General features: G+C 38.7%; 1 protein-coding gene across 5 annotated transcripts in view; it reads right to left on the bottom strand.

Annotated features, from left to right (window-relative positions):
* LOC114332176 (syntaxin-1A) overlaps positions 1–16052 on the bottom strand; it is an 850840-nt gene that overhangs the window by 488563 nt on the left and 346225 nt on the right. The window lies entirely within an intron of this gene.

Genomic DNA, 16052 nt, shown 5'->3' with positions numbered 1-16052 from the left:
TAAAAGGTAATCGTATTCGGGTGGACGAAGAAATACAAAATGCGGTAAAAGAATTATTCGAGCTACAGCCACAAGAATTCTTTAAACAGGGTATGCATCGGTTTGTAAACCAATGGAATATGTGTCTTAAATATAGTGGTAATTATTTGCAGATATGTTTGCCAATAAATTTTTTCCGGATCCAAAATTCGTGTCAATTTAACGAAGTCTCGTATTTCTCTCGAAGAATATTTTTATTGATTTGATATTATTTTTCATTCTTCGTAAATATGTTACTTGCGCAAATAGTCTAAGGCTGAGTTGAAAAATTGGAAGTTCGCATCAACTGAACCGTTTACAATTCCGCTAAAATTACCCGTTTCTGCGTTCCCAGTTAACGCCAATTACATTCCTCCCCGTGTAACATCCATTCCATTCCTGTAATTCGTCCTTGAAACTGTTCTCACTCACTGACCCAGGAAAGAAGCTGTGTCGCTAACGCCCGAACGGGAAAGACCCTTTCCCGGCGATAGATAAGCCCCCGTTTCGCTGTACGAAGGTTGTAAAAACAACACCGGGTTTGACAGGGACTTTTTCCTCTCGTAATCTGGAATATCACCCCCGAGAGAAATGAGTCGTTACTGCTACCCCAGTCGACCTCCAAAACTTGACACGGACACAATGGGATTTGATTCTTTTTTAAGAAGGATCCATACTGGCCGACGAACGTGAAGTACAAGTAAATACGAAACGATGGGGTCCTGTAAATGAAATCGAGATAACCGAGCAAAAAGTTTGTCTAATTCACTCCAAAGACCGCAGTTTTTATTGGAGGGTTAAACTGAATTAACAATTAAGAGTTTATTGCAATAAAGTTGCTGAAATACGCCAAATTAATCTTAGTGGTTCTTGCCAACCACGAACTAGAATGAAGCGAAAACCAATAATGGTCTTAATTCCCAAGTAGCACAATAAAAATATTTTAGTTTTATTTAAGGTTTATAAAGGTTTTATTGTGGTAAATAAGAAGATAATGGTTTTAAAGTTACCTTGTAGATATACTGCCAGAACTTTAAAACTGTTAAGCATTTGTCACTAGATTTAAAGTATCTAATAAGAGTATAAAATAAGACTAATTAATCTTAATAGATAATTTGTCTTATTGTAGTTTTAAAATGGTTTATTCTCAGTTCACTTCGAAACTAATCAGTTTTATGAAGAACTTCCGGACTGTTTGGTTTTATTATATTCTAGTTTTTTACCTTTTAGTTTTATTGCAGTTTTAAAGATTCTCCTAATATGACTAATAAAACCTATTATTAAAACTACTTGATCTCAAGACTATTATGTCGGTAAAACATTAGCCTTAAAACTATTTTTTTAGTTTTCTTTAAAGTTGCTATCTTAAAAGCAATTAGTAGACTATATTAAAACCAAATGCTCTTAACTGAATCAATTTGGTTATCGTAAAAATTAAACTATGCTTCTTGTTAGAAACAATAAAACTAAACTCATCTCCTCATCTTTCATGTTCAAAATGGTCGGTCATTTGTATTAGAGCGAAACAGTGGTGTAGTGTGTTTTAAAAAGTGGAAGTACAGTTAGTATGGAAGAAATAAGTCGAAAGTACTTAAAATATAAACGAACTGGTCATTTTAAAAGAAAAATACAACACACACAGCACTACGATGCCTGGATTTTAGGTTAGATTCACATTAAAACCGAGTGGCATTATTGACAGCAGCATTAAAACTAAACGGTTTTAATTCCAAGGCAACCTTGCTTTTATGTAGGATATAAAATATGCTCTTGGAAAGGTATAAAATAAAACCATTTGATCTTAATAATTCTATGTCGATAGATCAATTAGTTTTATTTGGATTTCGGCCATATTGCTTTCTGGAGATGCTGAAAGCCATGATAGTGTTACGCGATTGACTCTACTATTTTATTTATTTATATCTTTAGGCACTAAGTTTAATTTAAATAAAGGAAGACTTACTTATATTATTTTATTTACATCACTTATTTATTTTAATAATTACAAATAACACCAACTAACACATCTAATTTATTTACAAACTCAAATTTATGATTTAATTAACTAAACATAATAGTTACGATAACTAATAAATACATTTCACTAAATTCGATTCGAATACAATTATATCACGCGTCGCGGCTCGTTCATTGACTGACTGGCCTGTGCTCGAATTCCTGTTCTTAAATACTCTGACAGCAGTCGTCTCGACTCGCCGTGGAAGGTCTGGCCTTTACTCGTAACGCCGAGAAGATTCAAGAATAACTAGGCCGGGTTGTGAGGCGTCACATTGCCCCCTCCTTAAAAGATGGTTCCTCCTGGAACCTTGTCGGGACTGGAACTGGATGCTGGTATCTGCAACTGGACCCTCTTTTACAACTCCCAGTTGTATAAAAGTGACAGGGGACGGTCTTCTCTCCGCACCACTAACTATGCGGATTGCAACAGACTAACACCTGGACCTCGGTGTCTTGGAAAATTTCTTCTACCATATTTCGGATAATTCTCCAGTCTAATTGGCTGCATTCTAACTTTGGCATGGCTAACTTTTGCACGTCGGACTCCAACACGTGCTCTCTCAATTGAATTAATGCATCCCATACATCTTGGTAGGTAGGTTGGTCACGGACAGTGTCTTTTGTTACCAGATAGAATAGGTAACATGATGCATCTTGGAGTTTCAATGCCTTGCCAGGAGCTGGCAGTTGGCATTGAAGTTCTGCAACTCGACCAAACTTCCTTCGGAAGGCGGATGCCAACCCTCGTGCGTCTTTGATACTGGCCGGGATGGTATGGGCCAGCGAATAGTCATCGGGAAGTGCGAGAAGATCTCGCTTTTCTTCAGTGGTAACACCATGTCTTGCTTTACCGGTACCTCCGTAGGCACCCATGAACTCTTCAAAGGTAAGGTCAGGTATTGACCTCCATCCCAGCAATAATCCCTTGCTTCCTCTGTAAGTCGCGTTAATGGCTTAGCGATATCTGCAAACTTCTTAATGAATCTCCGGTAGTAAGTACATAGTCCCAGAAAACTTCTCACTTGATGTTTATCAGTTGGTTCCGGCCATTCCTTAATGGAATCGATTTTTCCTTTGTCCACGGCCACTCCTTCTTTGCTGACTATATGACCTAAATAATTGACTTTACTTTGAAATAGCTGGCATTTCTTGGGGTTTAACATTAACTGGGCAGATTTAAGTCGATTAAAAACGTCTTCTAAATTCTTCAGGTGGTTTTCAAACGTCTCCCCCAAAACGATTATGTCGTCTAAATACACCAGGCACGTTTTCCAAGATAACCCTCTCAACACATTTTCCATAAGCCTTTCAAATGTCGCAGGAGCATTACAGAGTCCAAACGGCATAACGTTGAATTCCCATAATCCAGATCCTGTCGTAAAGGCAGTCTTCTCTTTGTCCACTGGATCCATTTCTACCTGCCAATATCCAGACTTTAAGTCCAACGTAGAAAACAATTTACTTCCAGCCAATGTGTCCAACGTGTCGTCGATCCGAGGCAGAGGATAACTATCTTTCTTGGTAACATTGTTCAACAAACGGTAGTCCACACAACCTCGTAGTTCCATCTTTCTTCTTGACCAGGACCACCGGAGAGACCCATGGGCTCGTAGAAGTTTCTATCACCCCGTCTTTCTTCATTTCTTGAACAATCCTTTCAGCTTCCTCTCTCTTCGCCTGTGGTAATCGTCGAGCTGTTTGACGAATTGGTCTAGCGGTACCAGTGTCAATTCTGTGTTTGACAACTGTCGTTCTTCCTGTCTTTCCTCCTTTCGGTACGAATATGTCACGATATTGCCGAAGAAATTCCCTTAATTTCCTTTTTTCCACTTGGTTTAGAGACTGGCCTGCAACTGCAACCATTTGGTCGAACTTGTCGTTGGAATTATCTGATGTTGTCGTCTGACGGATTATGGACGTCACGGGTACACAAGTTCCTACTTTTGTCTCCTTCTTGATGGTCACCGGGTAGTCACTTATTTATTTTAATAATTACAAATAACACCAACTAACACATCTAATTTATTTACAAACTCAAATTTATGATTTAATTAACTAAACATAATAGTTACGATAACTAATAAATACATTTCACTAAATTCGATTCGAATACAATTATATCACGCGTCGCGGCTCGTTCATTGACTGACTGGCCTGTGCTCGAATTCCTGTTCTTAAATACTCTGACAGCAGTCGTCTCGACTCGCCGTGGAAGGTCTGGCCTTTACTCGTAACGCCGAGAAGATTCAAGAATAACTAGGCCGGGTTGTGAGGCGTCACATTGCCCCCTCCTTAAAAGATGGTTCCTCCTGGAACCTTGTCGGGACTGGAACTGGATGCTGGTATCTGCAACTGGACCCTCTTTTACAACTCCCAGTTGTATAAAAGTGACAGGGGACGGTCTTCTCTCCGCACCACTAACTATGCGGATTGCAACAGACTAACACCTGGACCTCGGTGTCTTGGAAAATTTCTTCTACCATATTTCGGATAATTCTCCAGTCTAATTGGCTGCATTCTAACTTTGGCATGGCTAACTTTTGCACGTCGGACTCCAACACGTGCTCTCTCAATTGAATTAATGCATCCCATACATCTTGGTAGGTAGGTTGGTCACGGACAGTGTCTTTTGTTACCAGATAGAATAGGTAACATGATGCATCTTGGAGTTTCAATGCCTTGCCAGGAGCTGGCAGTTGGCATTGAAGTTCTGCAACTCGACCAAACTTCCTTCGGAAGGCGGATGCCAACCCTCGTGCGTCTTTGATACTGGCCGGGATGGTATGGGCCAGCGAATAGTCATCGGGAAGTGCGAGAAGATCTCGCTTTTCTTCAGTGGTAACACCATGTCTTGCTTTACCGGTACCTCCGTAGGCACCCATGAACTCTTCAAAGGTAAGGTCAGGTATTCCTCGAATTTGGTTGACTTCCACTTCTTCATCTACGTCGTGGTCTCCCTCGTACGGCGCCAACCGGTTATGGTGGACTATCATCGGCTTTCCCCTAGGAATCTTGCTTATTCGGTAGATAACGTCATTGATTTTCTTGACAATGAGGTACGGACCTTCCCAGAACTGCTGCAACTTGGGAGAACAACCTGCTCGCTTCTTTGGATTATAAAGCCAGACTTTGTCGTGCTCCTGGAAACATCCCTTCTCGGCTTGGGTATCGTATCGTTTCTTCATTCGGTCGCTAGCGATCTGAAGATTAGAACGGACCAACTCATGTATATCGTTCATTCTTCTTCGTAATTCATTCACGTAATCCTCACCAGCAACATCTTCTCCAGGTCGACATCCAAACTCTAGATCACAGGGTAGACGCATCTCACGTCCAAATAGGACTTTTGTTGGTGTTTGCCCAGTTGATTCATTAACAGCAGATCTATAGGCCATTGCGAAGAACGGAAGGTACTGGTCCCAGTCTCGTTGATGATTGGACACCATCTTTGTCAAATACTTGCCGACTGTCCTATTCATACGCTCCACCATTCCATCCGATTGCGGGTGACAGGCCGTGGTCAATGTCTTCTTCATGCCTAGTTTATCACAGATTCCTTGAAATAGATCGCTCTCAAAGTTCCTTCCTTGGTCACTACGGATCTCCAGAGGTACTCCAAATCGGCTGATGCAGTCTTTGATTAACACATCTGCAATAGTGGCGGCCTTCTGGTCTGGAATTGCGTAGATCTCCACCCACTTCGTGAAGTAATCCATTACCACCAACATGTATTTGCATCCATTGTCACTTTCTGGAAATGGCCCGGCAATATCCAAAGCTATTCTTTCAAACGGACTTCCAACATTGTACTGTCTCATAGGAGCCTTTCTTTTCCGGTAGGGCCCGTTACTTGTAGCACAGGTAGTACATTTCTTACACCAGTCCTTCACATCGTCGGAACTATTCATCCAATAAAATCGTTCCCGAATTCTCTGAAGGGTCTTCTTTACACCAAAATGCCCTCCTGATGGACTGTCGTGTAACTGACGAAGTACTTCGGCTACTCTGCTCTTTGGAATCACCAACTGTGTTCTCCTCACCGAACCACCATCATTTTCTATTACTCGTTTAAGCAAGCTGTCTTCCAAGATAAATGAGTCCCACTGGGCCCAATACGTCTTAACTACTGAGCCTAGGCTTGATATTTCTTGCCAAGATGGTCGACGATTTTCTTCTTTCCATTTTCGAATCTTCTGTAAAACTGGATCTTTTTCTTGTTCTTCCTTGATCTTGGTAGGCGTCCACTCGTCGTTGACCACTGTTGTTCTTAGTACTGCTGCTTCCTTTGACTCTGTTTTGTTGCAATGGGAACATTCTGCTGGACACGGTCTTCTAGATAGAGAATCAGCGTTCCTGTGGCTAACTCCGGCCCGATGCTCGATCTTGAAATCATATTCTTGAAGTCGTTCAATCCATCTGGCTATCTGACCCTCTGGATTCTTAAACTGCATTAACCATTTAAGGGCGGCATGGTCGGTTCGGATTAGAAACTTCTTTCCGTAGAGGTATTGATAGAAGTGTTCCACTGATTTTACTACTGCTAGAAGTTCTCTTCTCGTGACGCAATAATTTCGTTCAGGTTTTGAAAGCACTTTACTAAAATATCCAAGGACTCGTTCCTGTCCTCCTTGGATCTGCGACAGCACTCCTCCAATTCCCACATTGCTTGCATCCGTATCTAAGATAAACTCTCCTTCTGGCAGTGGATACCCTAATATTGGCGCTGTAATTAAATGCCTCTTCAAAGTTTCAAAGGCCGTTTGGCAGTCTCCATCCCAGCAATAATCCCTTGCTTCCTCTGTAAGTCGCGTTAATGGCTTAGCGATATCTGCAAACTTCTTAATGAATCTCCGGTAGTAAGTACATAGTCCCAGAAAACTTCTCACTTGATGTTTATCAGTTGGTTCCGGCCATTCCTTAATGGAATCGATTTTTCCTTTGTCCACGGCCACTCCTTCTTTGCTGACTATATGACCTAAATAATTGACTTTACTTTGAAATAGCTGGCATTTCTTGGGGTTTAACATTAACTGGGCAGATTTAAGTCGATTAAAAACGTCTTCTAAATTCTTCAGGTGGTTTTCAAACGTCTCCCCCAAAACGATTATGTCGTCTAAATACACCAGGCACGTTTTCCAAGATAACCCTCTCAACACATTTTCCATAAGCCTTTCAAATGTCGCAGGAGCATTACAGAGTCCAAACGGCATAACGTTGAATTCCCATAATCCAGATCCTGTCGTAAAGGCAGTCTTCTCTTTGTCCACTGGATCCATTTCTACCTGCCAATATCCAGACTTTAAGTCCAACGTAGAAAACAATTTACTTCCAGCCAATGTGTCCAACGTGTCGTCGATCCGAGGCAGAGGATAACTATCTTTCTTGGTAACATTGTTCAACAAACGGTAGTCCACACAGAACCTCGTAGTTCCATCTTTCTTCTTGACCAGGACCACCGGAGAGACCCATGGGCTCGTAGAAGTTTCTATCACCCCGTCTTTCTTCATTTCTTGAACAATCCTTTCAGCTTCCTCTCTCTTCGCCTGTGGTAATCGTCGAGCTGTTTGACGAATTGGTCTAGCGGTACCAGTGTCAATTCTGTGTTTGACAACTGTCGTTCTTCCTGTCTTTCCTCCTTTCGGTACGAATATGTCACGATATTGCCGAAGAAATTCCCTTAATTTCCTTTTTTCCACTTGGTTTAGAGACTGGCCTGCAACTGCAACCATTTGGTCGAACTTGTCGTTGGAATTATCTGATGTTGTCGTCTGACGGATTATGGACGTCACGGGTACACAAGTTCCTACTTTTGTCTCCTTCTTGATGGTCACCGGGTAGTCATTGACATTAATCAATCTCACGGGAATTTCTTTAGCAGAAGTAACCAATTCCTTTCCAATTATGATTCCTCGGCCAACCTCCTCGTCGTGGTTCCATGGCTCCATCATAACAGGTGTTCCTTCTTCTACAATTCCCTGTAGCCGCGCTACGATGATCGTTTCACTCCTCGCAGGCACAACTGTATCTTCTTTAATGGCTGCTAGCACAGTGCTGTCATCATGTGTCTACAACTATGACAGTATGGACGAACTTTTCTGCTCCAATCCCCAATTGTATCTGGATTTCTCCGTGGATGTTGGCATTTTCACCTGTGGCAGTCCGCAGTCGCAACCTCGTTGGTAAGAGTTTCTTATGACTGTTTATAACTGACGGTCGTATAATGGTCCTGGTCGCTCCGGTATCCACCAACAATGTATACTTTTTACCATTTATTTCTCCATCTACATATACACTATCCTCACGACAGTTCAAAGAAGCTATTAGTATTAGATGGTCTTTAGAGAAGTTCTAAGTCGACGCTGCCCCCCTAGGGTCTGTCCGTTCTCTTATTTCCTGCTGGCGAGTTTCTTGATTTGCGTTCTTACTTAAACTCCGTGCGTGCCCATTTTCGCCACAACTGCAGCAATTCATGGTCTTCGTTTTCTTCGATGTAATGTCCTTCACCATATTTACCAGCTGGTCAAGTTTGTCTTCATCCTCTTCCTCTTTCACGGTCCTAACTTTACTGTACCCGCCAGAGGCCTGGGTAGCTGATTCGTATTCGAGGGCGGCAGACAAGACATCGACCAGCGTCTTGTGACGAGCTAACCGCAGTGTTCTTTGCATTTCATGATCACGAAGGCCATCAATGAATGTTTGAACAGCCAACTTTTCCATCATGTCTTCGGGAGCTGTTGGATATGCATACCGTACTAACCTGGCAATATCGACTTCGTATTCTTGAAGAGCTTCATCTTTCTTTTGTCGTCGATTTTTAAGCCGCGCCTGATAGACATACTCCAAATGTTCCTGCCCATAGCGCATGTTTAGTCTCTTCATAAGTTGTTCATAATCATTAGTTTCCTCTACTGCTATGGTCTCAAGTACATCTAAAGCCTCTCCTCGAAGAGCAATAACCAGGTTTACAGCTTTGTCTTTTTCAGACCATCCGTTCGCTCTTGCACCTGCTTCGAACTGTTTCACACAACTGTTCCAGGAAGACTTTCCGTCGAAATTTGGCACCTTAACACGAGCAAGACTTACACTACCTTCAACTATCGACCGTGGCTCCAATTTGTATTTGGTTTCATCATTTTTAATGTCTGTTAAGATGGGTTCCATACCTTTGTCTACTTTTTCCGTTTCCTCCAGTTTCTTTTCTATTTCCTTGATCTTTTCTTCAAAAGTAGATTTTATGGACGATATCTTGTCGTCAAAATCCGAAGTAACCCTAGAGATCTCGTTAGTCATTTTGCTGTCAAGGGATGAAATATCACCCGAAACTTTCGAAACTTTGTTCTCTAACGATATAATGTCTGTAGAAACTTTCAAAACATCCGAGGAAACTTGGGAGATTTCACCAGAAACCTTGCTCTCTAACGATGTAATGTCTGTCGAAACTTGAGAAATCTCTTTAGAAATTGACGAAATTAAAGCAGTTTGCCTGTCCTCAAACACGTAGGTTTCTGGATCATGACCCTCTTCCTGTAGTGCGATCTTCAGACGAACCACTAGATCAGCCGTTTTCCCCGCTGCGTCGAGCTCACGATTTTCCAGTTCTGTTCTGAGCTCCGTAAGGCGCAGATCAGAAAGTTTCGGCTTACACTGTGAAGACATGGTCACACTCTTTATTTATTACGATTTATATTTAGTTATTATTAAAGATTCCACACTGTATTTACGCGAATTAATTTTATTTATTTCAAGTATCTCTACTTCTGCACCATTTGTTACGCGATTGACTCTACTATTTTATTTATTTATATCTTTAGGCACTAAGTTTAATTTAAATAAAGGAAGACTTACTTATATTATTTTATTTACATCACTTATTTATTTTAATAATTACAAATAACACCAACTAACACATCTAATTTATTTACAAACTCAAATTTATGATTTAATTAACTAAACATAATAATTACGATAACTAATAAATACATTTCACTAAATCCGATTCGAATACAATTATATCACGCGTCGCGGTTCGTTCATTGACTGACTGGCCTGTGCTCGAATTCCTGTTCTTAAATACTCTGACAGCGGTCGTCTCGAATCGCCGTGGAAGGTCTGGCCTTTACTCGTAACGCCGAGAAGATTCAAGAATAACTAGGCCGGGTTGTGAGGCGTCACAATAGATTACAATATGAGGCTTATATAAAAATTATAAATAAGCCTCTTAAAGATATAAATTCGATTTATTTTAACATTAAAACATTAAAATTGTAGATAAAATTATTTTTCTTTCAAATTAATATTTATCGGATTTAAATTTGTTTTTATTTTTTAATCGCCAAAAGTCAGAAATTTTAGGGCGCGCGAGTTATTTAGACCTATTTTTGTTAACATTATCAATCAAGTTGGATGAGCAAGTGTTTTTCTACCTTGACAGTCCGAAATAACCAAGTAGTTTTTATTAGGTTTGTTCTAGCAAACAGTCAAACTAGTCAGAAACCGTCAGCAAACAGTTGGTCAGTGAGAGAACATAATACAGTCACCAGTGCAGCTATCCCCTCTACTTGCGCTGGTCCGCCATTCGCTGATGGTTTCAAACCGTTTGAAACTGATGCTAGAACAAACCTATTATTGTATGGTTACAAATACGTATCTAACACATGTAAAAATGTGTTGGCCTATATGGAGTATATATGGGTTTAAATAATCATTTAATATGGTAAATTGTCTTTAAAAGTCTCCATTTAAGAAACCTTTTTAAGTTTGCTATAAAACTGTCTGCACTTAGTGTCTTTTAACATGGTTTTAAAAGCACCTTCACAGCAGCTTTAAAACCAGTTGCTTAAGGAAACAAAGTTTTAAGAAGGTTTTTATTTTTGGTTTTATTGACCTCTTTCAGAGTGGGCCCTTTTATGCTGAAAGCGGTTTTATTGCAACCTTAAGGTTTACTTAAAAACCAAATGGTTTTAATTTTAGTTTTATTCTACAGTTTTAAAGCATCCTTAAAAGACTTAATAAACCCGTTCGGTTCTACTTGGGTTGTTTCGAGTCATATTATTTTTAATCGTGATTCGATCTGTATTCGTTAGTCGATGTGAAATGACCTCCATCGATGTAAACGACCTTCATCGAGGACGTTAATGCGAATTAGGTGATTGTTTCTCATGTAAAAACATTTTATCGAGAGCTGAGCAATAGTGAGAGCAGTAGCAAGAACAAGATAACAGAAGCTCAACTCTACGTCAACCAAACCCCTGTAGAAAGAGTGAGGCACTACAACTACCACTGCCAACAACCAAGACATAAGAGCGGATATCGAAAAAGTTAGATCAACTTTTAACTTTGTATGGGGTATGACTATGGATTAGTGATTTTGGTTATAGTTACTTTCGAGTATTCGTTACGAATCGTTACTTTTGTATAAAGTAATCATTTACAGCAGCGGTTCTCAACCTTTTTGAATCATGTACTGTTCTTACGATGTCAGTTGGACCAGAAGCATTTTTGGGGTCCGGTCAGTAATTCTACGAAGAGCATAGAAATAAAGATAACCCATATAAACATTTGCTTGCTTCAAAATTGATCACTCCTTGTATTAGTCCACATGGACGCGGGTGTGGCTTATTACTTTCTAACGTATCTTATTGGGCAATACTGAAGAGTAAGTAATTGGTCAAATTGTTTGGAAGTGCTTAGGCTCAAATCATATCGTTATCTGGTCAAAATACCTTCTCATGTTTCAAAGGCGGCAAGCAATATAAACAGTGTCGTCGTCATAACTTACAATTATTTTATTTTTATAATACATTTTTTGTCTCATTTCTTTAGTACTTAAAAAATGAATAAGCACATTAAATTGCATTTGTAAGATTATATACTTTTAATGATCAATTTTAAATTTTAATAACTGTATTGTTTATACAGGATGTCCCATATATTATGCGAGATTTAATGACGTCAATTTGCTCAGTCCGCTGATTGGATAATGTAATTAATGGAATTTTTCATGTTTCATATTTTTATTTTTTCCATATTTTCCTTTGTATGTGTCCATGTCGAAGAGCCATATATGAGGAGAGGGAGTGTTAATTGATTGAAGACTCTTGATTTTAGGTATTGGGGTATTTTTTTTTCTTTAGAATAAAAGACAGTTTTCCGAGTGATACCCAGGCCAATCTTATTATTTTTTTTTATTTCTTCGGTCTGATTTTTTTTATTTAATTTAGTGATTTGTCCTAGAATATCGCTTTTACTTGCTTTATGCTTGTTTGTGCCACTGTAATTATTGGTTCTCCTTGTTGATTGGTCATGGCTTTTGTTTTACTGTAAGCGATGTTCAGTCCCATCTTTGTCGATTCACTATCTAGTGCTTCCGGCTTCCATCATTATTTGTAATTCTTCACCATTTTCTGTTTTAATATATATACTTACAAGTCAAAAGTGATATTTGGAAAAATTGTGTAGCTCATGTTCAAGTAAAATAAAAATAATATCTTGCTTTGTCACCAATATTAATGCCTTCTTCTTCTTTTCCTTCTTCTTCTTCTTGTGTAGACATGACTCTGTCTGTTTTTCAATGTGCCTCCAGTAAGTTGTCATTCCATCGTTTTCGTGGTCTTCCCACTTAGGTTTGGATCCCGCGTATGAAAAAAAAGTTGATTAATAGCAAGCTGAAATTCTTTTAATAGCTTAAGGGTGTCTAGTTGGAGAAACTTTGATATATGGGAACACTGGAACAGGGGAAGTTTTAATTGTGGAACAGGTTAAAAATTTGGAACGGCCAGACCACGAAAACGGCACATATATTTTGTCCGACAGAACAGACTTAAACTCTCCGAACAGAGATTAAACTCTCATGCAAAAATCAGCCTACTATTTATCACCAAATGGGCGTTTTAATGAGTGGAACATGTAGAATATGTCAAATGACAGGAATTATGACAGGTGATAAATAGCAGTCTGATTTTTGCATGAGAGTTTAATCTCTGTTCGGAGAGTTTAAGTCTGTTCTGTCGGACAAAATACATGTGCCGTTTTCGTGGTCTGACCGTTCCAAATTTTTAACCTGTTCCACAATTAAAACTGCCCCTGTTACAGTGTTCTCATATATCACAGTTTATCCGACTAGACACCGTTTAAGCTATTAACAAATTTTCAGCTTACTATTAATCAACTTTTTTTTTCATACGCGGGATACAGACCTAACTGATCGTCTTCTTATTGGGGAACCGTCTCTCGCCGTCCTTACTACTTTGTTTTTTGTTATTTGGCTCATGTAGTTGTTCCATTATACTCTTCTGCTTTTTACCCAGTTATTAATGTTGTCCACCTTGCATATCTGTCGTATATCTGCACTTCTACCTCTTCCCATATCCCATCGATTTTTAAAAGTATTTTCATCTCTGCTGTTTCTAGCATTCTTTCTGTCCTTTCTGTATCAAGTCGTGTTTCTGCCGCGTATTTATGTCATTATTGGTCTGATAATTGTTGTGTAAATTGCGCCTTTCGCTTCTTTTCCAATATTGGTGTGGTAGTTATAAACACAACAAGTGTCGAATCAAGTTCTGAACACACGGATAGTGATATATTTCAACTTGTCAAAAATATGTCTCATGTACAGTAGTAAAAGTGATCTCTCCATTAGTCATGAATTAAGACAATTCGACTGGAAGACGAATTGTTCGTTTTCATGTATTTTATGTGTATATTCAAAGTATAGTCTTATTTCTTTAGTTCTCAAATTAATAAGCACGTTAAATTTCATTTGTATTATGTATTTTTAATTATCTTTGGTGTCAATTTCATAAAGAAATGTGAACAATTAACAACATTATTACTGTTTAACAAATATTGAACCATAATTTAAAAATAAAAGTTTACTCATTAATTTCTATTGCGCCGCCTATGTTTTACAAACGGCGCCGACAATCGGTGTCGAATTTTGTTTTTATACTGGTCCAAGTGACATCTTAAGAACAGTACCACCTACAGTTATTTTTATTATTTTTGGTACCACCTATATTTTTAGATTTTACAAGGTGATTCAGTGAAACGGTACGATTTGACAACGCTGCTGACGATAAAATAGAGGAGCCGCTGGCTTGCGGCGTAAACGTTGTGAATCTAGATAGTGGGAAGTTTAGTTATCATGAAGGCGTGGTCTTGTGAACAACGCGCATTTGCTGTGAAGGCTTATTACAAAAATGGTGAAAGTTTTGTGCGTGTAAAACAAGCATTTCGTTTACGCTACCATTTGCTTCCTAGAGCTGCAGTTCCGTGTAACATGGCTATTAAGACTTGGTTTAGAAACTTTGAAAGTAGTGGTTCAATATCACAGAAAAGAGTGGCAGTGTAATGAATTTGGCACCGCTTCAATATTCTGTGGTGTGCGAGCAGTTCTGACACTGCCAGTATTTTTCTGTGATATTGAACAACTACTTTTAAAGTTCCTAACCCAAGTCTTGTAACTTGGTCTTGTGAATGGGGCGGCAAATGGTAGTGAAACGAAATGCTCGTTGCACACGCACAAAACTTTTACCATTTTTGTAATAAGCTTTCACAGCAAATGCGCGTTGTTCACAAGACCACTCCTCCATGATAACTAAACTCTCTAGATTCACAACGTTTACGTCGCAAGCCGGCGGCTCCTCTATTTTATCGTCAGCAGCGTTGTCAAATCGTACCGTTTCACTGAATCACCCTTTATTATCAAGACTTACTAAGTACTACTATTTTAATGTTTTTTGTGTTTTGTGTACCGCCGCAAATAATGATATGTACCACCAGTGGTACATGTACCACAGATTGAGAACCTCTGATTTACAGTATTCGTTACTTTGATTACTATGATTACTTTTGTATTTAAGTACCGGTAATCATATCGGGAATCGAATTTCTCAGTAGGTAGAGGCATGGTAGAGCAAGGACATGGGCGCAAAATTTCGCCTGTCAAAATGTTTAATGTGTTTTAAATGCATTCATTTTTTTCGAATCCTGAGAAAACTAATAAATATTTTTGAAAAATTTAAACGCAGAATGAAAGATTACATTATTACTGAGGGCCGAAAGTCCCTGAAAACTTCTATAATGTTTATTTTAATAAGTTACAGGGGTGAAAATAAAAGATAAAATTTAGTGTGATTTTTAATTGCAAATATTTCATTCAAAAGAAACTTTTTATTTATTCTAAGGGACTTTCGGCCCTCGGTAATAACGTAATCTTTCATTCTGCGTTTAAATTTTTCAAAAATACTTATTAGTTTTTTCAGGATTCGAAAAAATTAAATACATTTAAAATACATTAAAAATTTTGACAGGCGACATTTTGCTCCTTTCCCATTAAGTTGTTGTTTGTCCTGAAAGCTGGTGTTTTTCTTTTCTTTTTTATGTATTTGGTTATTTTAGTTGATATTTTGCCTCTATATTTTTTGGTCCGTGCGTTTATTTCTGCTGACTAATAAATATATAAAGAAAAATTAAATATACACGGCCGAGTAAACAGATATGTTTACAGTTATGAAAGCTAAGAAAACAGATCGAAAAAAAGCGTTATACGACTTGACCCATTTTGATTGAACCAATAAAAAATGTAAATCTCAGTAACCTCATTTTCGACGAATGAATAAAATATACCAATTTATGGTCGTATTGTTGCCTTTTGTGGCCTCGAAGGATTTTATATTTTCCCACAAATAAATGCATATCTATTTTTCACGAGAAACCTCCAGGGCATTCTGTAATTTAAGAGGTACACGTTTGTGTCAGACAGTTACAAATTCGCAAAAGGCATCCAGAACGAAGAGTGTCCCGTTTTAATTATTTCCCGTTTGTTTTGTTGTAGTGCACTGAAAAAGTTGGATGTAAAAATAACAGGATGACGGTCTTAAACAGCATAATTTAGTGGTAGCGAGTTGGGGTGAAGCAGGAAGATGAAGTAGGAGAATTATGCTGAATTCATTAAGGCCGTGTGAACAAGTTAAGCGCAAAAAGCTGGAAGTTTTTGTATTTTTTTGTATTTATAT

Source organism: Diabrotica virgifera, chromosome 3 (genome assembly GCF_917563875.1).
Source record: "Diabrotica virgifera virgifera chromosome 3, PGI_DIABVI_V3a".
Taxonomy (NCBI): Eukaryota; Metazoa; Arthropoda; class Insecta; order Coleoptera; family Chrysomelidae; genus Diabrotica; species Diabrotica virgifera.
The sequence above is the reverse complement of the archived record's forward strand: the minus strand, read 5'-3'. Positions and strand labels throughout refer to the sequence as shown.